The following is a 24,561-nucleotide window of genomic DNA, read 5'->3' on the forward strand; positions in this document are numbered from 1 at the left end:
AAGTTGGTTGCATTGTTGGCTTTAGTTGTTTTTGAGATAGTTTGTAGATATAATTGTAGGTTTGTAATTATTTTAAATTATTTTATTGCAATAAGAGAAAGTTTTAAGTTACTAGTGTTTTTTTTACTTACTAGTTATTTTAAATTTCAATATTGTTACAGTATTTTAATGTTCACTGAAACTGGTAATTCCATCCCCTCGGTCTGCACAGGTAATCCTGGATTTATGCGTATCTCTACGGCACTATGCACATCTTTTATGCCAGAGAGAGGTGTTAATGGAGACGCCAATTATTTGCATATCCTACTACACTCACTTGTAATGCAAGAGGGAAGTCTCAGTAGAGAGATTAGTCCTTGTCCACACTGTAGTAAGTAGATCTCTCATAAAATACAGAGGTCTTGGCACAGAGGCCAGTCTGTCCCCATAATCTACGAGGCACAGCTGACACCTGGTGGAGATGCACTAATGGATCCCTTTGCACATCTTTCTACATATACCCATCACCTTGCGGGGGGTTTAATTTGAGAGGGCTCTCCCTGTGCATACCCTACTATAAATGCTTGTCCCCATGAGGAGAGCTCTGAAGGAAAATGAGTCGATTGACACATTCAACTTTCCACACATAATTCTCAGCATAGAGGCTACTGTCTCCTCATACCCTACTATGTACATCTGTCACCATGAGGTAAAGTTATTAGGAGCGAGACCAGTCTCTATCCACAGTCTACTCTGCACACCTGTTACCCTTCTAACATAGCTCTCAGCTGACAGGGCAGTATCTCACATATCTTACTATTAATGCTTGTAACCCTGTAAAGATGTGTTAGTGGAGAGGTTTCTTGTCCCTGAGTCCCCAACACAAACATTAGTTGTGATGAAGAGAGGTGTGAGTGGAGAGTACAGTTATCCTGGAGGGAGTTGTGAGCAGAGAGACCACTCTCTTTCCACAACCTACTACGTACACTTGTGATCCTGGGGAGAGGTCTTTTCAAAGAGGTTTGTCCGACACAACACCCTACCATGCATATCTCTTGCCATGAAGAGTGGTGTCAGTGAAGGGGACAGCGTCTTATCACACCCTACTATGCACAGTTGTTGCCCTGGGGGTGGTGTTAGCAGAGAGGACTCTGTTACTGCATGGCTTAATAAGCACATTTGTCAACCTGGTGAGAGATGTCAACAGAGAGGGTAGCATCTCCCCACACACCACCACACACATTGGTCACCTTAGGTAGAGCTTCCAATAGAGGGTGTATGTTTTCCCACACTCTACTATACATGACTGTCACCCTGGTGAGAGGCCTCAGTGGAGGAGCCAGTCTCTCTCCACATCCTCCTGTGCACACTTGTCACTCTGGGCAAAGGTGCCTGTGGAGAGGCTTGTCCCGCCATAAACCCTACAATGCATATTTGTCACCGTGGAGAGAGGTCTCAGTGGACACATCAGTGCCTCCTTACACCCATTGTACTGGAGCAAGGTTAAAGTTGAGAGACCACTCTCTTCCCACTCACTACTATGTGCACTTGTCACTCTGGGGAGAGGTGTCGGGAAAGAAGCCCATCTGTACTCACACATTAGCATTTATGGGCATTAATCTGCTTGTACCTCTGTCACACTGGGGAAAGCTGTGAGAAGATAAATAATCCCCTCCTCACACCCAACTTTGCACATGCATCATCCAAGAGAGAAGTCACAGGAGAGGGGCCAGTTCCTCCCCATATCCTACTATTCATAGCTATCATCAAAAACAGAGGTGTCAGCAGAAAGAGAAGTTCCTCCCCACATGCAACTATCCATATTCGTCACCATATGGGAGAGGTATGAACAGAGAGGTGAGTGTCTTACTATAGCCTTCTAAGCACGCCTGTCACCCAGGGGAATGTGTTAGCAGAGAGGCTGCTCCAGCCCCACTCCCTACTGTACATCCTTATTGCCCTACAGAGAGGTCTCGGCAGAGAGGGCAATCTTTCCCTACACACTACTGCATATGTTAGTCAACCTGGGAGGTGGTGCCAGTGTACAGGGCAATCCTTCCCCATGCCCTTATATGCACTAATATTGCCCTGGGGAGAGGTCTCAGCTGAGAGGCCAGTACCTTCTCACACATGTCATCCATTAGAGAGCTCTCTACTATGAGGCTAGTACCGCCCCACACCCTACTATGCATACTGGTCACCCTGGGGAGATACGTCAGCCGAGAGTCAGTCTCTCCTTACACCCTATTATGCACACTGGTCACCTTGAGGAAAAGTCTAAGTGGAGAGGCCAGTCCCACCCCATACCCTACTATCTACAGTTGTTTCCCTGGTGAGAAGTGTCAGTGAAGAGCCCAGTCTCTCTTCACACCCTACTACGCACACCTGTCATACTGGGGAAAGGTCTCAGTGGAGAGGCCACTTTCTCCCCATACCCAACTAGTGGGGATTATAAGGCAAAAGTACTGTAATGAAGAAAAGTGTAAATTCTTTATAAAACACATTTACAATCCCACAGGATACACGCAGGATCATAAACAAGCATTTACAATGCAACGGTTTCGCCTTTGCAAAAGTTAGAGCTATTGGCATTGTAAATGACAAAATGTTTATTTATGTGTTGGTGTTGAAACAGATAAATAAATGGCATTGCCATTTACATTGTCAATAGCTTAATCTCTTGCAAATTTGAGACCTATTGTACCCCACTGGACGAGCTCAGCAGACAGCAATTACTACCACACACACACACCCAGAGCCACAGACACCCAGAGCCACACACACAAACACACCCAGAGCCAAACACACACACACACCCAGAGCCACACACATACACACACACCCAGAGTCACACACACACACACACCCAGAGCCACACACACACACACACACCCAGAGCCACACACACACACACACTCAGAGCCACATATACACACACACACCCAGAGCCACACACACCCACCCAGTGCCACACACACCCACCCAGAGCCACACCCACCGACCCAGTGCCACACACACACCCACCCAGAGCCACACACACACCCAGGAGAGCAAGCACAGCGAGGGGGCAGAGGAGGGGGAAGGCAAGGAGAATGGAGGGAAAAGGGAGGGTAAGTGATGGAAGAGTGCAAAAGGAGGGAGAGGCAAAGAAATAGAGGTGATGAGGGAAGACTATATAAAAATAAAAGCTTTCTTGCACACTGTGTTCATGGAATCAAGAATCTGCCATCATTCAAACTGTAATACGATGGTATCTCCTATTTAATTATAACACCACTGTGAGAAATGAGATCACTGCAGGCAGCAGATACTTTCACTACTATAGCAACATGTTTAAATAAAGTTTGAATGTAGGAAGTATGTAAGGTTTATTCTTCAGACTTTATATAATCTGTATTACTCTTATGTAATGTGAAAATAATTCAGTGCAATTCATTCACCTAAAGCGACCTTATGGTGGTGTGTTTTGGGACTTGCTCTTGTGCTTCGTGGCAGCTGTTGGTTGATTGATCACTTTTAATGAATTTTCATTAATAGTGCTCACTGCAAAGTAAATCACTTTGAGTCCGTCACAGTAAGAAAAGACAACCAAGGCACACGGTGACAGAACAATCCAAGTATCACACAATTTGGTGTGATCAGAAAGCTAAGATTTAAGACCCAAGCCTCTGTTGCTGAAGCCACCAAGCCTCTGAGTTGAGAGTCCACACTTAAAACAAGAAAGGGTGCATGATTTAAAACACACAAGGCACACGAGGCATTGCTAATATGCACAGTAGAAAAACAGGTGATATACAAGTGCAGCCTGCATTATATATAGTGGCGCATGGACCTATGCTAGAAAGTCAACGAATGACTTGATGAATACATAGCAACTGTATGGTGATTATAATAATACAAAAGAGACTTTGTTCATGCAAATCAAGACTGGCAAGGGTAAAAGATACCAGTATTCGAGGCCAGTAGTGTTAGTGTTAAAATATTACAGCCGATGATAAATAGTAAAAATGATATAGATCACGAGAAGCTGAAGTCGGCTTAAACAAACAACATACTGACTTCAGTAATTGGCAATGTTTAGGTGAAACCTAAAAAGGAAGGAAAACTGTGCCTCTATAACACCAGCAATGCCTCAGAGCACCACACCTAAATAAATGTAGTGCAACCCGCAAACTAAAATGAGGCCAATACACTGTTGAAACTAATGCACAAGAGAGGGAATGAATGCTCGCTGCCAACAAAAGAGGTAAACTGAAGGCATCCCAGCAGCCTAAAACTTATAGGCGGGGCCCAAGCAAAGGCTTGTGCGAGGGGGAACCCGTGCCATGAAAAACACTTTCTGTCTGACATTATCACTGCGCCCCAGCAGCCATTGGTATGGGAAAGGTGGAAGAAGGCATAGAGTCAAGCCCCCAAAATGCCTGCAGCGACCAAGCAGCCATCTTAAATCTGAAGTACTGCCCAGCCGACTAAGCAGAAGTTGCAGCCCAGCTACCATTTGGGAACCGCACCGCCCAGGCAGCCACTTCCGAAAAATCTCCTTGCAGACGCAATCAAATTACAAAGATGCTGCGGCGCAAGAGGAGCTGCTCATGAGAACTGCGGCGCCCAACCCTTGCCATGAAAAGCACTTTCTGTCTGACATTATCACTGCGCCCAAGCAGCCATTGGTATGGGAAAGGTGGAAGAAGGCATAGAGTCAAGCCCCCAAAATGCCCGCAGCGCCCAAGCAGCCATCTTAAATCTGAAGTACTGCCCAGCCGACTAAGCAGAAGTTGCAGCCCAGCTACCATGTGGGAAACGCACCGCCCAGGCAGCCACTTCCGAAAAATCTCCTTGCAGACGCAATCAAAAAACAAAGATGCTGCGGTGCAAGAGGAGCTGCTCATGAGAACTGCGGCGCCCACATATCAAAACAAAAAGTTGTGTATTTAATAACGGAACCATAACTAAAATAACAAGCATTTACAAGGGGCCGGAGACACGGACAGCGGGAGGGGGGCTGGAACAGGCACACGGACATACGGACAGCGGGAGGGGGGAGGGAACGGGCACACGGGCACACGGACAGTGGGAGGGGGCGGAAACGTGCAAACAGAAACATTCACAACGCGGAGCATGTAGAGACGACAGCAACGAAACACACAAAAACGTAAAACAAACAAGTAGACAACATGAGACGGGATAGATGAGACGAGGTACACGTACAAACAAGGGGCATGTGTTAGAAACAAAGAGAAACATTCACAACAAGGGGCATGTAGAGACCACAGCAAAAACACACACAAAGACGTAAACAAACAGGGAGACGACATGAGACAGTAATTATTAAAAAAATGCTGCTTACCTGATTGGAAATAACAACAACTTCCTGGCAACTTAAATCTCGCCGACCACTCCAGCTAAAGGCACTTCCAAAAAGACAAAAACAACACTGTGTAAAAAAAAAAACACCCGCCCACCGCCGCAATGACGTGCTAAAAGGGGCTGGATGAGAAAAAATCACCGGAACGCCCACGAGTCGCCTCGCAGAATGACACACGCCTCTCTCTTCCAATGGCTAGCCTCCATATATGTAAAACAAAAGATTTCGCCTGCGCGAAACGCTGCTGCGCAGCTTTCGACAGGCAAAACCTAAAAAGTAGGAAGGGGTAGGGAACATCTCTTTCCACTCTACTGTGCACATGTGTGGCCATAGCGAGAAGTCTGTCTGTTAACTTAGGTCATTATTACACACTACTATTCTCATTTGTGCAATAGTCTCAGGGGAGAGGCCAGTACTTTCCCATAATATACTATCCATGCTTGTCTTTCTGTACAGGGATGTTCACAGAGAGGCCAGTCCCTTCCCACACTTTACTACATACACCCATCAGCATGTGGATAGCTGTCAAGGTAGAGGAGAATCCCTCTTTATACCGTACTACATCCATCCATTATCCGAGAGAGAGGTCTCAGCAGGTAAGCCTGTCACTTTCCACACACTCCTACGCACACCTTACTATGCAAATTTGCCATCTATGAGAAAGAGGTTAAATATTGGAGCTCGCAAGACTTTCACAGGAGTAAGACAAAAATACGGGTGGAGGCAGGTGTTTAGGTGCTCCCACTCTTGCAAGAGTCTCATCGGTGTCAATATTTCCCAAATAAAAGGGAATTCTAACATGAAACAATCACATAATGTAGGAATAGGGTGGCTCTGACAAGATCCTTTGTGTTTGTAGTGTGTAGTGTTCAGTTACGCATAGCATTGGATGCATTTCTTGATATTGTTAAGGAAGATCCTCTTTCCTTCTGCATTGAAATGCACTCCATCTTGCCTGTAGATATCAGACATATCAAAACGGATATTGTTATGATAAATAGAGACCATACCATGGTCATAAAGAAATGTGGAAATTGTTTTATTAACATACTTCCGGGACTTCTCACTCTTAGGAAAAAACAGTTTTGACCATTGCCATTTTTGCCCTTGACATATATTAAAATACACAAAGCCTGTGTGAGGAAAGAGGGACATCAGTTGGTTGAAGGTCTCTTACATTTGGAATTCAAGAGCAATCCCTGTGATTGTGCCCAGACGACTGCCACCACAGTTAACTATCATGAGGTCTGGGTGCTCACACTCCAAAATGCTCTCAACCATTGGTGATAACGGATGCCACTTCATACCTCTGTGGTCAATCCAAGTAATGTCCAAATCTGGAAATCCAAGATTGTTGTAAATACCATAATTAATAGCATGTTCTCTTTAACCTAGTGGATGACGCTCTGTCCCTAAATCCAGAGGCAAAACATGGCGCATGAAAATGTCAGTCATAAGAGGAGTGCGCAGCAGAATGAGTAAGCTTTAGGAAGAAATATAGCTATATGAGAAGGAAAAAAATGGGAGAGAGGCAAAAGTATACATATAATCGGTAGACTTTGACAGTTAGAATGGTTTTTATGGTGTATTGGTTAAATAGTATGAGCTTTTCGATTGAGTGATTTAGAAATATTGCTATGATCCCATGAGTTTATTGCAATACTCATTTACAAGCTTCTGCAGGTAAAGCTTGATAGGGGAAGTCATATGATCCTGATTGCACAGGGAGAAAAAAAAGTATGTATAAGCACAAGCACAGTACAAGTGTCATTAACCGTGTTAAGCAAGCATAAAGCAATACAAACAAACCACAGGTTGTCAATATTAATATTTAAGTTAAAATAAAAGCTGACAAAGACCATTAAGTGAGATTATGGTACATGTAGTGCAAGTACTGTGGAAGAGATACATTTGTTTTGTGAAGAATGCATGAGTGAGGTTTTGTTAGGATCAACCAATAGTTGAAATTCCTTCTACAAATTAAAAAAAAAGCTATGATGTAATTGCTGCAAGGTTTCAAGGTTCAGATACGTATATCTGTTGCATGACTTCAGGCACCTGAGATTGCCCTTAGTGGTTTGGAGGGGAAGGAAGTGTAATCTCTTTGACTTGTGCACAGATGAGGTTTGCAAAGAAAATTGGTGTATGCGGCTGCCTTAAACATACAGCTTCATTTGCAGGTAATTCAGAAGTGGAGTGTAATTGAAGAATGAAGTCTGTGTGCAAACATTTAAATAGTATAATATATTTAGAAATCAGTTTCACTAAGTTTATTCATTGTGAGAGAACCAATAATTTGAATAAAATGTGTTTGCAAAAGTCTTTGCAGAATGCAGCACACATAGAAAGAGGAAGTAAAGAGGAGAAATAATGATATTTCTCCTAGTTATGCCTTTCCTGGGAAGGCGTATCTTTTTGGCGCATTCCCAGGTTTACCAGTTCTTGTAAATCTAGGAATGCTTCACAAACCTTTGGAAAACATTCCCAGGGCAGAGTTAGGCAATGCATCGATTTGCGCTGCGTTGCCTTACTTCATATTTATGGAGCTCACTCACTGTGGCTTCATAAATCGGACTTAGGGTTGCTTCGCTCTTGCACCATGTTGCGTGGTACAAGAGTGATGCAAACCACCTTGTGAATAGGCCCCTAAGTGTTGCTTTGCATTCCCTTGGCCTATAATCTCCAAACGGAAGACTAAACAGATTTATGTCTGCAATCAGACGCACTGTTACTAGAAAATCACCTAAAAGCACATATAATCTCAAAAGAAGCGAGTCTTCAAAACATATTAGTGATTATAATCCAGTAATTCTGTCCATGTGAAATGCCAACATGGATGTTCAGTTTGAGGCAGACAATTTTATTGCTGTATCTCAATACAACACTTCATATATAACAAAGTCAGAAAAGACAAAATGAAGGATGTATGGAAAGAGATAGCAGCAGAGAAGCCATTAAGAAAAAAGCTTTACAGTTTTAGGTTAAAGATCTTCTCACACAGAGAGATAGGATCTTATGAAGCTTGTGAGAAACTCAGTTTTTCTAGCTGTACGGGAAGTCCAAATCAATAATTTGGGCATGGTTAGGTCTGGCATCAACATTAAAACTTATTGAAACCATTTCCTGAAATTGAGCATCTTACTCAGTTTGTTCCAGAGAGCACTGGCCTTCTTAAAACAAATATGATGCACTCTTATTCCCCTAATCGGAACGCAAACTAGAAAGTTTTTGACTGTATGAAGTACTACAGTACTATATATACAGAAACAACATAGATGAAGATATTGAGCAAAGAATGCTTGGGATGACTGGCCGTAATGGATGTTTAGTGAGACATGCAAAACCAGTCTTATTGCTCATTGTAAACTGAGCTGTCAAACAGGTGAGATCAAAAATATTTTGCCTGGCTCTATTGCAGCTTTTAAACTTTAGCATTCAGAGACTGATTTGCTAGGTGACTATGACTGTTATGAAGATGCTTTCAATGCAGTCAAAGATAGTATTCAATGTACAGTTATTCCCACAGATCAGAAAATGTTAAATCATGAAATTCAAAAAGAGGAAAAAATTGCTTTTGGGGTTACAAAGGAATTCACATACGACAGGTAAAGGTCAGGGCCCAATAGGCAAGATCCACTTGGCCAGCCTATCATTGAAAAGGAGGCATCCACAGCTATGAATGAATTGGTAAAGGCTATATGCCAAGTAAGGAATGAGACCATTGCTTTAGAAAATGTGAGTTCTCAACAGAATCAACCACAGCCAGATGTTTTTGAGCAAATAAGAAACTCTGTAGAGCATGGACTCTTACACGATGAGTCTGAATGTTCATGTGAAACATTCAAGCCTACACTTCTCTATGTTAGTGGTCAGGCAGGTAGAGGAAAACATTTTCTAATTCAAGTGGTGATTGCATTTGTTCACAGGAAGGCTTGTTGTGTTGTTGTTGTGGCTTCTCCTATTGGACTAGTTGCACACAACATTAAATGATTCACATTCCATAGTTTACTTATGTTGCCTGTGAAACATGACAACAAACTAGAGTACTTAAAGTTATCTGTTGAGGCTGACTATTATATGGTGCTCACTTATGTAAGTGTAGGCCCCTGCACTGATCAATCCAGATGACGTTATGGTGATTTTTGTGGTCTTAGACAACCTTGTCGGAGGTCATGCGCACAGATGGATTCAAAGCTACCTATCAGGGAGACGGTCACAGGTCAAGATTGGATCATTCTCCTCTTCTTATGTGGATAACGACAAAGGTGTCCCACAGGGCTCTATACTGAGCCCCACATTATTTAATATATACTTATCCCCAGTGGCGAAGGTGATCAAAACATATGGCTTTGATACGATATCCTACGCCGACGACACAGAGATTCTGATAACTCTAGGCCCCAATCCAGCCAATGCCAAACTGAGATTCCAACAGTGCATGATTGCCATCCAAGATTGGATGACTAACAATTACTTAATGTTAAATGCAGAAAAGACGGATATCATGCTGTTTGGCATGGCAAATAAAATCTGGACAGATGAATGGTGGCCAAAATCTCTAGGCTTATGCCCAACCCCAAAAAACTCAATCAGAAATCTGGGAGTCATCATTGACGACAAACTATCTTTGTCCCCACACATAAATAAGGTTGTCCACTCCAGTATAGGGATAATGAGAAGCCTTAGGAAGATCTTCAAGTGGCTTCCACTTGCCTCCCGCAAACCTCTTATTCAGGGTCTCATAATCAGCCGCCTTGATTATGGTAATGCGCTATTGGCTGATGTAAACGACCGCGCTCTAACTAAACTCCAGACTTTACAAAATTCTGCTGCAAGGCTTATACTTGATCTTCCACCTCGCACCCCCTCAGCTCCATGCCTGAAGGCTCTTCATTGGCTCCCAATAAGAAAACGAATCTCATTCAAAATATGTTGTCTGGTGCACAAGTCCATCAATGGCTCCGGACCTAAATACCTGCAGAGAAAGCTCCAAGACTACTGCCCAGGGAGAACCTTGCGTTCTTCTAACAAACACTATTTAAAGGTCCCCAAGGTCAGGACAGTCAGAAATGGGGACAGAAGCTTTTCTAAAATAGGCCCTTCCACCTGGAACACCCTTCCTTTATCTCTTAGAATGGACCCAAACCACAAACCTTTTCGTAAAAACCTTAAAACTTGGCTTTTTAACTGATATTAAATCCCACGCCAGCCCTCTATAGCTCAGTCCTTCGCTAGCGCTCTGAGACCGAACGGTGAGTTTTGCGCTATACAAAAATAAATACATAGACATAGACTTAGAATGCTCTCTATGCGGTAGCTGTGGAGAGCAATATATAAACCGGGGATAAGAGGGTCCTAGGGAGAGTTTAACGACTAACACAGATATGGTCCCCCACAGAATTAGAAAACACAAAAATATATCTGTCGGTCTTACAAGTCACCTGGCTCCTAAGACGTCCACTACACGAGTCTTAATGGAAAAATACGTTTGAATGAAAATACTCTCTCACTGGAAGGTCCTATTTAAAGGCACAAATTCCAATCACTCACCAAAAGGTGATATGCTTCATCATCTGGGATCTCCTCCAGACTGTAAATCCTAGTACAGTCGAGGGCTACAACCCCCTCACTGTGAGGGAGGAGCTCCGGGATGTTTTCATGAGTTTGATTGGATACGCTAAGATCCGTCAAATGAGGATCTCAGTTGTGATAAAAAGTGATGGGTGCGGTGCTTAAATGAAAACAGTGAAGTGTATTAAAACTGGCTACCGTGAGAAAAATGTTTTTAATGTATATCCCGTGGTGTCAGGATTAAAACAGTGCTAGTGCAGTTTGAAAGAATAACTGCCACTATAAAGATTGTGAGGGTCGGTCAACATGTTTCTACTCCAATGACCTAGGAGTGTAAGCTACTGCAAATAGTAAAAAAAGTGACTGTGCAAAGGTAACTTAAAAAATATATGTAACAGTTGTTCAAAAAGAAACGTATACAACCTTAGAAGCCCGATCACAGAATTCTAGGCTGTAATAGTTGTCCAACCTATAAAAAGGAAGAGGAGAGATACAATCATAAAGCAATATTCAATGCTCATGTATGTCATGTGATAGAAAAAAGTCAGAGTACTCAATATTTCGCAAACATCAGTTGAAGTGAAAAATCTTCATATTAACCCCTTTGCTGCTAGGCCTTTTCCCCTCCTGTGCTAAGCCTTTTTTTGGCTATTTGGGCTAGTGTGTGCTTAGGCCCCTGTAACTTTTTGACCACATAAAGTATCCACGCCAATTTTGCATCCTTTTCTTCCAACATCATTGGAATTCTAAAGGTACCCAGGGTTTGTGGATTCCCTTGGAGAGGTCCCAGAAATGAGCCAAAATACAGCAACATTTTCTTTTTTTTTCGAAAATGGGAAAAACAGGCTACATATGAAAGCGTCTGGGTTTTCTCTGCAAATGTTATCAAAAAAGGGATTGAGGGGCTGAAATCACCAATTTCCCAGCTTTTTGGGAATTACAGACTTTTGTCAGTAAACCAACATTCTTTACACAGTTTTGGCATTTTTCTGGGACATAGCCTATTTTTGCTATTTGTTGTGCTTTCAACCTCCTTCCAGTTAATGGTAAAAATGAGTGTGAAAGCAATAATGGATCCTGCAAAGGTATACATTTTAGAAAATTAGACAAAATTCTGAATTCGGAAAGGGTCATTTGTGTAGATCCATCAAGGTTTCTTTATAGAAACTAAAAGTTAAATATTGGAAAAATTGAAAATTAGTTGAAAAAAACAGCCTTTTCTGTCAACATTTTCACCTGTAACTTCTTGTAATTATGACAGCTCTTTGAAAGCAATATACTGTTACATCCGCTGGATCGTTCTGGCTGTGGGGATATATAGGACATGTAGGTTCACCAAGAACCAGACAAACCCAGAGTCAAAAACTGAGTAGCAATTTGATATGGCTTTTAATTATGTACCGGGTATATAGCAATTATTGTGTGAAAAGGTATAAATGGAAAAATTATTATGAAAGACATCTATGTATTTCTGAAATAGTACAAATTATAGAGTTTAAAAACAGTACATATTTGCACATTTTCAAAATTGGGAATACTCATACTAGCATGAGAATTATTGGTCATTTTTCAAAATGACTTATTTTTTACACAATGTCTTTCATTTGGAAGGCAGAAATGCATCAAAACTCAATAGGTAATAACAGTTGCTTTACGAATCTGAATTACCCAAAGTCTCCCGATAAAAATGATACCTCACTTGTGTGGGTAGACATAGTGTCCATGACCGGAAAGGGCTCAAAACCCAACGTGAACACACCACATTTTCACAATTTAAATGTACCCTTTTTTTCCGAAGTGTGTAGCTGTCGGTTTTGAACCCTAGCTCTGCCGGCACCTAGGGAAACCTAGCAAAGCTATACCTTTTTTAAAACTAGAAACCCAGGGGAATCAAGGATAGGGTGACTTGATTGCCTCCCACCAGGTTCTGTTACCCAGAATCCCTTGCAAACCTAAATAATTGTCAAAAAGGCCATATTTTCCCCACATTTCTGTGGTGGAAAGTTTTGGAATCTGCGTGGATCCACACATTTCTACCCACCCTGCGTTCCCCGAAGTCTTACGAGAAAAAAAGTACCTCAGTTGTGGGGGTCAGCCTAGTGCCCGTGACAGGAAACAGCGCAAAACGTAACATGGTCACACCTCAATTTCGCAGTAAAAAATAACCCTTTTTTGGCAAAGTGCTTAGCTGTAGTTTTTGAACCCTAGCTCTGCCGACACCTAGGGAAACCTAGAAAACCTATACATTTGTGAACACTAGACACCCAGGGGAATCCAGGATGGGGTGACTTGCCTGCCTCCCACCAGGTTCTGTTACCCAAAATCCCTTGCAAACGTACAAAATTGTCAAAAAAACACATTTTCCCTACATTTCTGTGGTGGAAAGTACTGGAATCTGCGTGGATCCACAAATGTCCACCCACCCCGCGTTCCCCAAAGTCTTCCGAGATAAATGGCACCTCACTTGTGTGGGTCGGCCTAGTGCCCGCAGCAGGAACTGGCGCAAAACAGAAAGTGGTCACACCTCAATTTCGCAGTGAAAAATGACCCTTTTTTGGCAAAGTGCCTAGCTGTAGTTTTTTAACCCTAGCCCTGCCGGCACCTAGGGAAAGCTAACAAACCTATACATTTTTCAAAACTAGACACCTAGGGGAATAAAGGATGGGGGGACTTGACTGCCTCCCACCAGGTTCTGTCATCCAGAATCCCTTGCAAACCTGAAAAATTGTCAAACAAACTAATTTTCACTACAAATCTGTGGTGGAAAGTACTGGAATCTGCGCGGATACACAAATGTCTACCCACCCCGCGTTTCCCAAAGTCTTCCAAAAAAAAGGTATCTCACTCAGTGGGTGGGCCTAAAGCCTGCGACAGGGAACGGCGCAAAACGCAACGTGGTCACACCTCAATTTCGCAGTGAAAAATTACCCTTTTTAGCAAAGTACATGGCTGTAGTTTCAATACCCTAGCGCTGCCGGCACCTAGGGTAACCTAGCACACCTATAAATTTTTAAAAACTAGACACTCAGGGTAATCTAGGATGGGGTGACTTGACTGCCTTCCACCAGGTTCTGTTACCCAGAATCCCTTGCAAACCTAAAAAATTGTTTAAAAAACACATTTTCCCCACATGTCTGCGGTGGAAAGTTCTTGAATCTGTGTTGGTCCACAATTTTCCACCCACCCCGCATTTCCCAAAGTCTTCCAAGAAAAATGGTACCTCACTTGTGTCGGTCGGCCTAGTACTCGCGTCAGGAAACTGCGCAAAACATAACATAGTCACACCTCAATTTTGCAAGGAAAAATGACTCTTTTTAGCAAAGTGCCTAGCTGCAGTTTTTGAACCCTAGCCCTCCCGCCACCTAGAGAAACCTAGCAAACCTATACATTTGTAAAAACTAGATACCCAGGAAAATCCAGGATGGGGGGACTTGACTTCCTCCAGCCAGGTTCTGGTACCCAGAATCCCTTGCAAACCTAAAAAATTGTCCAAAAAACACAGTTTCCCCACATTACTGTGGAGGAAAGTTCTGGAATCTGCGTAGATCCAGAATTTTCCTCCCACATTGTGTTCCCCAAAGAAAATGGTATTGCACTTGTGTGGGTCGGCCTAGTGCCTGCGACAGGAAACAGCGCAAAACGCAACGTGGTCACACCTCAATTTCGCAGTGAAAAATGACCCTTTTTTGGCAAAGTGCCTAGCTGTAGTTTTTTAACCCTAGCTCTGCCGGCACCTAGGGAAACCTAGCAAATCTATACATTTTTGAAAAGTAGACACCCAGGGTAATGCATGATGGGGTGACTTGACTGCCTCCAACCAGGTTCTGGTACCCAGAATCCCTTGCAAACCTATAAAATTGTCCAAAAAACACATTTTCCCCACATTTCTTTGGTGGAACGTTCTGGAATCTGCGTGGATCCAGAAATTTTCAACCACCCCGCGTTCCCCAAAGTCTCAAAAAATAATGGTACCTCACTTGTGTGGGTTGCCCTAGTGCCTGCGATAGGAAACGGTGCAAAACGCAACGTGGTCACACTTTAATTTCGCAGTGAAAAATTACCCTTTTTTGGCAAAGTGCCTAGCTGTCGTATTTGATCACTAGCTCTGACGGCAACCTAGAGAAACCTAGCACACCTATACATTTTTGAGAAGTAGACACCCTGAGGAATCCAGGATGGGGTGACTTGACTGCCTCCCACCAGGTTCTGTTACCCATAATCATTGCAAAAATAAAAAATTGACATAAAAAACACATTTTTCCCACATTTCTGTGGTGGAAAGTTCTGGAATCTGTGTGGATCCACAAATTTCCACCCACCCAGCGTTCCCCAAAGTCCTCTGAGAAAAATGGTACCCCACTTGTGTGGGTCAGCCTAGTGCCTGCGACAGGAAATGGTGCAAAACGCAATGTGTTCACACCTCAATTTCGCAGTGAAAAAGGACCCTTTTTTGGCAAAGTGCCTAGCTGTAGTTTTTGAACCCTAGCTCTGCTGCCACCTAAGGAAACCTAGCAAACCTATACATTTTTGAAAACTAAACACCCAGGGGAATTCAGGATGGGGTAACTGTACTGCCTCCCACCAGGTTCTGTTACCCAGAATCCCTTGCAAACCTAGAAATGGTAAAAAAAACACATTTTCCCCTTATTCTCTGTGGTGAAAAGTTCTGGAATCTGTGTGGATCCAGACATTTCCACCCACCTCGCGTTCCCCAAAGTCTTCTGAGAAAAATGGTACCTCACTTGTGTGGGTCGGCCTAGTGCCCGCGACAGGAAACGGTGCAAAGCGCAACATCATCAAACCTCAATTTCACAGTGAAAAATGACCCTTTTTTGGCAAAGTGCCTAGCTGTAGTTTGTGAACCCTAGCTCTGCCGGCACCTAGGGAAACCTACCAAACACACACATTTCTGGAAAGTAGACACCCGGCGGCTTCCAAGGAGGTATGGCTTGCATGGATTCCCCAATGTTTCCTTACCCAGAATCCCTTGCAAGCCTAATTTTTAGCTGAAAAAATCTGTTTTTTCACACAGTTTTGTGTGGGATAGTGTGGCATCACCGGGCTCACACAAATTTCCTACCACCTAGCATTTCCCCAGGTCTCCTGATAAAAATGGTGCCTCACTTGTGTGGGAGGCGCAAGTACCCGCGACAGGCAAGGGCCCAAAACGTAGTGAGGCGACAACAAAGTTGCCTATCTCAAAACCACCTGCTTTTGCAAGGGGGGTCACCTGGGTTTTTGGCCCTGTACTCGGTGGCCATTTAGGGAAACCTACCAAACCCACACATTTCTGAAAACTAGACATCCGGGGCTTCCAAGGAGGTATGGCTTGCGTGGATCCCCCAACGTTTCCTTACCCAGAATCCTTTGTAAACCTCAATTTTAGCTGAAAAAATCTTTTTTTTCACAGAGTTTTGTGTGGGAAAGTGTGGCATCACCGGGCTGACACAAATTTCCTACCACCCAGCGTTTCCGCAGGTCTCCCGATAAAAATGGTGCATCACTTGTGTGGGAGGCCCAAGTACCCACGACATGCAAGGGCACAAATCGTTTTGAGGCAACATCAACATTGCTTATCAAAAAATGTTTTGAGCCCTTGCCTGTCGTGGGTAGACAATTACGCAAAAACTCAAAATTTATTTTGATTTAAGCTGTCACGAAAACACAAAAAATAATAAATGTCATCGTATATATTGGCTCTTGTGGTTAAAAAATAAAGAAAATATCTATTGTAAACAAGACAATCTATTCAGTAAAAAATATTTTGAGAAGAAAGATAAGAATTTATTTATCTAATCTGAATCCAATGCGCGTACAGATAAAACTTGCATTTGAAATCCAAACAGATACCAAATACTCCTCTGAAACCATGGGGGGAGTAGTGTTCAAACAAAAATACAGGGGTGAGTCAGCCCACTATATGGTAAAAACGAGTATTACTAGTAGGGGCATCCCACTACTAGTTGTCATGTGTACGAACTGACAGAAGACCACATGATCAGGTCTAATACTCCGCATGGATATGTTTTTCACAAATTATTGAATATTATGCAGTAAGACAGACAATAGTGCAAATCCCGGCCTATCTCTGAAGGTATAATATATCACAGTGAGGGGGTTGTAGCCCTCGACTGTACTAGGATTTACAGTCAGGAGGAGATCCCAGCTGATTAAGCATGTCACCTTTTGGTGAGTGATGTGACTTCGTCCTTTAAATAGGACTTTCCAGTGAGAAAGTATTTTCATTCAAACATGTTTTTCCATTAAGACTCTTGTAGTGGACGCCTTAGATGCCAGGTGATTTGCAAGACTGACAGCTGTGGAGAGCAGCCTTCAGGCTTAGTCCAGGAGTGTAAAGCAGCTTGTTTTACCAGAACATAATCCTATTGGTATAGATTAAGTGAAAAAGAACTACACAATGTATTTATAAAAATAGGTATTTATTATAAGGCACTCACCTACACAGACAGATATCTCCCACTCAGAGATATACACAAAACCTTGTAAAGAAAACCAGAAAGTAGCACGATATACACAATGGTCATCAGGGGGAGGCCAAACCATATACTAAAATAGTGGGATGCGAACTATGACCCAAGTCAAGTCTATACTCAGAAAATGTAGAAGTGCTGGAGACCCAAGGTACCCAAGGTAAGCAAACAGGAACCCCATGGAGGCCGTGTGCAGAGTGGGAACAATTGCTCAATTCAAGTCAATGGATAAGTCACAGTTGCGATTTTAAAGAAGAAGGCCCCTTACCAGTGGACCCTGGAGAAACCCCCTTTGTAGACAGAAGGTTGGAGAGCCACCCCACCCGTGGATACCCTAGGAATCAGGATACCTACACCAAGGAAGTGGGGTGCATAGATGCGAAGTGGCGTCGGAAACCGCAGTTGAACCCAATGAAGGACTTCAAGAAGATGCCGCTGGTGAAGTAGGTGAAAGTATCAGGTGAAACCCAAAAGTGGATTCAAGTTGAGAAGAACCTGCAAGCAGAGGGGACAGAGTCTATCCCACTCAGGGTTGACCAGGAGGCACGGAAGATGAATGCCCACCGATGTTGGGTGCTGCAGGTGAGTTGATGGTGACCTTGGAGCTGCAGCTGTGTGGACCAGGTGACACTGTGGAAGACCATGAGCTGTCCCATGTCGGCTTTCGAGAGTTGAGGGGTTGGTGTCTGTCGGGAAGCCCAACAAGCCTTGGCAACTGCAACCAACTTGGCAAGCAGAAAAGGTGCAATGTGAGGACCAGCAAGGTCCAAGTGACTCACCAGAAACAGGGGATTCAGAGTAGGCCCGAGCAATCAGGGGAGCCTATGAAAGCAAAAGAAGACCCTCAAGAGGACCCACAGGCCAGAGGCTCTGGAGTAGCTGGAGGACCTCGAGCAGCTCACCAATGATGCAGGCCCACGAGGTTGGGGCTACTTGGAACCAGAAGATCTTGGAGGAAGGAAGCCAACAAGCCCTCGCAACGGCAAATCAACGCGGTGCACAGGGTTTTGATTCCTGCGGTGCCGAAAAGGGATACTGGCCTCAAACTTGGTGAAAAGACAGTACATGCCTTGAGGGAGTTGTAGAACCACCATCTGAGTTGCTGAGCCTTTTGGTTTCTTGTGAAAGAAAAGGTCCCCTTTTGGTTAGGGGAGCTTCTCACCAGATGAATGCAAAACAAACAAGACAATAACATTTGAGTTTGATCTTAACCTTTTCTTGAATGACACAAGACATACACTATCAACTAATTTAGGTTGTGTGCGCTTGATTTTGCTTGCATTTTCACAGAAGGTAGAACTCCTCTCCCTCTTCTTTTTTCGGAGACCAGGGTTATCTCTGATCAAGAAGCACCAACCACCTAGACCTCGCAACTACCATTTGACCACTACCTGTAGAGCGCCATCTCATTTCTGAACACTTCCATAACCCTCCGCTGAACTACTCAACAGTAAGGAAAGTGTTGGGTAGAGTTGGGTTCAAATTGACTATTCCCACTCCAAAGAGTGCACCAGTTGGGAAAGTGTTGGATAACGAAGAGGTCAAAATTACTATTCCCACTCCACTGAATGCAACAGTAGGATAAGTGTTGGATTGTGGAGGGGTAAACAATTATATTCCCACTCCGGTGAGTGTAACAGTAGGGAAAGTGTTGGATAGCGGAGTGGTAAAAATACTATTTCAACTCCAGTGAATGCAACAGTAGGGGAAGTGTTCGATAGGAGAAGGTTAAAATTAACTATTCCCACTCCAGTGAGTGCAACAGTACGGAAAGTGTTGGATAGCGGAGGGGTAAAATTTCCTGTTCCAACTCCAGTGAGTGCAACAGTAGGGAAAGTGTTGGATAGCAGAGGGGTAAAATGAACTATTCCCACTCCAGTGATTGCAACAGTAGGGAAAGTGTATGATAGCAGAGGGGTAAAAAGTACCATTCCCACTCTAGTGAGCAAAACAGAAGGGAAAGTGATGGATAGCGGAGGAGTAAAAATGACTATTCCCACTCCAGTGAGTGCAACATTAGGGAAAGTGTTGAATAGCAGAGAGACAAAAATTACTATTCACACTAAAACAGTTAAAAAAACGGGTCTTGTTGTCCTTGATCATGAGATTGCATGAAGGTACTTATGCCAAAATACAATGGGGTGGGTACGGTAATGTTACCGCTGAATTTCCTGTTGAGCGCGGGGTTCAGCAAGGGTGCTCAATGGCACCAACACTGTTCACCCTTTTTATTAATGGTATTGTCCCCCGCATGCAATCTCAGGTAGTGGATGCTCCCTCTCTCGCAGGTGTAAAAGTTCCTATTTTAATGTTCCCCGATGACACGTTAATTTTATCTAAAACCCCAAGTGGTCTGCAAAAAGCACTGGCAATATTTGATCAGTTCTGCGGGGACCACGGTTTGGAGGTGAACGCGTCCAAAACAAAACTCATGGTTTTTAATCCACATAGAAATTTTAAATCCAAAATCACCATGAGTGGACGCATTCTTGAGGTTGTAAAATCATTTGCATACCTGGGGATCCTGATCTCTAACGATAGCAGGTGGAACCAACATTTAAATATCGCTATATTAAGGCACAAGCAATTAGCTGGTACCATCATAAGGGAGCATAGGAAATCGTTGATCAAACCGATTAAACCACCTCTGATTATATATGAGGCAAAAGCAATTGGGTCAGCTTTGTATGGGGCTGAGCTGTGGGGGCATGAAAATCTGCATGAGCTCCAAATATCTGAGAATACATTCCTTAGGAAACTCACAGGTACCCCACAGAGTAGTCCGTTATTGCCCCTAAGATATGAGCTTGGCAGGAGAGAAATCTCGGAAATGGGCAAACTACGACCGATTCTATACTGGCGTAGGCTCTGGACCACGCCTGAGCTCTCCCACTACGCAGATGGGTTCATTGATGTCATCAAAGCAGATCGCTTTAATAAGATTAAATGGTTCAAATCATTAAAACTTGCACTATTTGAACTAGGACTAAATGCATTATGGTCCGATCCAGCTGGGGCATCATTTCCCACCAAGTTAACCCTAAAAAACATCTTCTGGGAACGGGTTGCTAACAGGAGTTTGCTCAGTACCAACAGTGGGTCCATGACCACCAGCTTTCTTGAGGTTAAATTGTACCCTATATACGAATTGTATTGGGATTACATATCGAACCCTTTGATAGGAAACTGCTTTTCCAACTAAGGGCTGGCTCTCTCCCTCTCCGTAATTTAACATCTAAATGGAGAGAAGGAGGCCTAGCTACTTGTCCAGTCTGTGGGGAAGGAAACGAAACCCTTGGTCACTTTTTGTTCTCCTGCCAAGTATATTCTGCTCCAAGGCGAGCCTGGTTGGCACCTATGTGCAGGAACTTGGGTACTAAAAGCAGTATGGCAGCATTGCGTATTGTTAGATCTACTTCTTTGACTTGAATCACAATTGCCACCGCAAAGAACCTGGGGTGGGCGTGGGTAATAAGGCAGAGATTGCTAGTAGGGTAACTACTCTCTGCTTCGTTGTACAGAGACTGCTAGATTACTGTCTATTCTCTGTTTGGTTTATTTTACGTGTCATTAGGAACGCAATTTTATCGATTTAATGTATAATGATATTGTAATTAGTTTTAACGGTATTTTTAACAGTAATGAACTTTACACCTGTGATTATGCACTTTCTGCTGTAAATTAACTGTTTTACAATGTGTTATGTGCTTATGTCAAATATGACTTCTGTAATTTAATTGTCTTTTTATTACGTGTTTGTATGTCTGCTTTTATGAGTAATACTCGAATAAAGCACTTTTGAATTGAATTGAATTGTTAAAAAAAACAAAAAAAAACATTAAAAATAAACATTAATGAACAATATTAAAAAAATGAAAAATAAATTATATATTAAATATATAAAGAGAAAACATATTATAATATTAATTACATGTAACAAAAACAACAAATAATATATAAAATAAAATAATAAATAAATTATTTTAAACTAGAAAATATTTACAAACAAAAAAAATAATCAATACATAAATGTATTTATTTTATTTCCTACCCTTTAACACCACACCGAGAACAAAACACTTCAACATTTTAAATCAAATTTACTTCCATAATTAACATAATTAATCATCAATTAAAAATGTATAAATAAATAAATAATAATACACATTAATTGACAATACCAAAATGAACACTATGATTTTTACAACACAAACCTAAATTAAACTTTAAAATAATAAAACAGAATTTAAAGTTATATTTAGATTAAAAACTATTACTATTAACAACTAATAAAATGTATTTAATACTCATCCTTTACTCCTTTAAATGTAAAAACAACACACAAAAATAAACAATTCCCCAAAATAAATAACAAATAATTAACATTAATTACCAACTGTATATAAATTAATTAAACACTAATTACTTCCCACCCGCTACTCCTATAAACACCACAACACATACCTAAAACTAATTACATAATTACCATAATAACATTTGAATTTATTTAATTAATATCAATTAAGAAAAAATTATAATAAAAAATAAATAAACTACGAAACACCCTTTACCCCTATAAACCCCATAACACACACAATTATTAATTTATAAATTAAAAAGAAAATGACTTCCCACCCTTTACACCTATAAACACAACACATACCTAAAATGTATTACACAATTACCATAATGAATTACCAATTAATTAATTAAAATTAATTAACAACCAATTATCAATTCATAAATTAAAAATAAATTACTTCCCACCCTTTACACCTATAAACACCACAGCACACATCTAAAATTAATTACACAGTTACCATAATTAATTACCAATTCATTAGTTAAAACTAATTAACAACAAATTATTAAATAATAAATTGCTTCACACATTTAAAACGTTAAAATCTCAATGTAACAATTATTAATGAATACAAATTAATCAATTAATTAATATAATTAAATTACTTCCCACCCTATTACCCTAGAAACCCACTACCCGCTACGGAACTGAAAACGCAAAATTCAAATAAAAAATAAATGAGAAACTGCTAAAAATGTAACACATATATTAAAAATGCAAACAATTCTTATACAAAAAACATCAATCACATACATTTAAAATATATGCTGAAATACATAACGTTAATTTAAAAAAAACATATTTTTAACAACTATGGGGGTCATTACAATGTGGGACGGACTTCAGTTCATCCACCATCATCCCGGTGATTGGGACCGCCCGCCTATGAGGTGGTGGTCCCGCAAATGAAATTACGATGCGACCGCCACCACGGCAGCCGCATATGGCATGTTCAACATTGCGGCGGGTGCTGCTGAATGCAGCACCCGCCGCAATGTTAAAAAAGCACTGTTTACATATCCCTGCACTACGTGGCAGGCATCAACGGAGCCTGCCACATGGTGCAGGGAAATGTAGGGGGCACCATAGGTGACCTCCAAGTGCACACACCAACTGCCCCTGCACAAGGGGGGCCAGCAATGGTTCCCCAAAGTACATCCCCACCAGCTTTTCCATGGCAGTTGAACTGCCATGGAACGAATGGCAGGGATCCGGCATCCTGATCTGGTGGACGGTTCTATGATAGGCACCGCCACCATTTTGTGGCCACGCGCAGTCCGACAGGTAATCGTAGTGATTACCTCTGTCGGACCTGTAGCAGACGGGCTTTCCACCTTTCAGGCACCACTCCTGTCATCCTTATCTGGTGGCCGGTAATTGGCCTTACGATGGTGTTGAACCCACCACCCGCAGTCTGCCGATGACAAGTTCTCCACCATCTTAACCAGCCCCTATATTTTTGTAAATGATATTAAACACTTCCATATTTTTAAAGTCAATATTACTTGCCTTAAATCAATAGTCTTGACCACAATATTCTTGCCGTTGATATTTCTAAAACACAATATGTTTTACTTGATATTTGTACAACTCGATATTTTGTATTCGATATTCTGTCTGCACACCTTCTGTAATGCTAGATCTTATGAAAAGTCACAAACAAATTGTGTGCCTCATGCCAACACTGGATGAGTGCTCTCAATTAAACTTAGAAATGATTCATTTGCAATTCAATCTTAATAGTACAGAAAAATGAAACATCAAAACATAAACCTTATATTATGCCAATAAACAGTAGAGACCACAATCACTAAAAGAAACAGTTTCTAAATGCTGCTGTTTTAGAAAAAGCTCTAAACCTGTGTAAAAAATGCAAAATAATTTTGCGACTAAATCTGAACATCAAGGAGGGATTAGTGAATTGTGCGGTGGAAAATGTGATAGACTTCATTGCATATCCCAAAGGAGCAGAGTACGAATATATGTTGACTCATTTTGATCATATTGAGGAGGGTACAAAATCTGGAAGGTTGGTTAAAGACCTCTATTTGAGAAGACAACAGTTTCCTCTGTGTTTGACCTATGCTGTTTCCAGTCACAAATGTCATAGATTAAGGGACTCATTAGGATGACGGGCGGAGGCACAACCTGGGTGCTGGCAGAAAATGTCTTTCCCGCACGGCAGTCTTAGGGCCGCCATATTACAATTGGCAAACATAGCCCATTTCCCGTCCGCCACGGTGCGACGTGAACCCCATAAAAATGCGCCGGCCATTGCGGCGGTTGGAGCCAATAGAGACCCACCGCCATGCGGAATGATGTCCCGTCCGCCGTACAAATCAGGATGCCCCAAATAGCCCGTCACACCGCAGTGGAGAAACCACCCAACCAGAGACAGCAGAAGCACAACAGTGGCGTGCCAAACCAGACTCCCGGTCCCCTCTACCCGGTTCCAACCGCAATGGAACCAGCTCTACAAGCCTTTCCGGTGCTGTACCAGATTCACTACCAGCAAATAACGGACCTTCGCGGACAACATCGCAGGTGTGCAATCACACAACTCCGCACACAAACACAACACACAACTCCTGTGTTGGCACACGGTCTCTGTCCACATCAGAAACTCTGGTGGGGACAGGAACACATCCCCAAGTGTACCCACACATGTCCTATCTTAAAGAAATTCCCCCTTCTGCATCTGGGTCACCCATCAACCGCGAAAGCACCGAAATGTCCCGGTCACGTCATCGCAGCGGTGCAGACGCGGAAAAACCTGTGCACAATGGAGTAGG

This window comes from Lissotriton vulgaris, chromosome 2_1, assembly GCF_964263255.1.
Source record: "Lissotriton vulgaris chromosome 2_1, aLisVul1.2, whole genome shotgun sequence".
NCBI lineage: Eukaryota > Metazoa > Chordata > Amphibia > Caudata > Salamandridae > Lissotriton > Lissotriton vulgaris.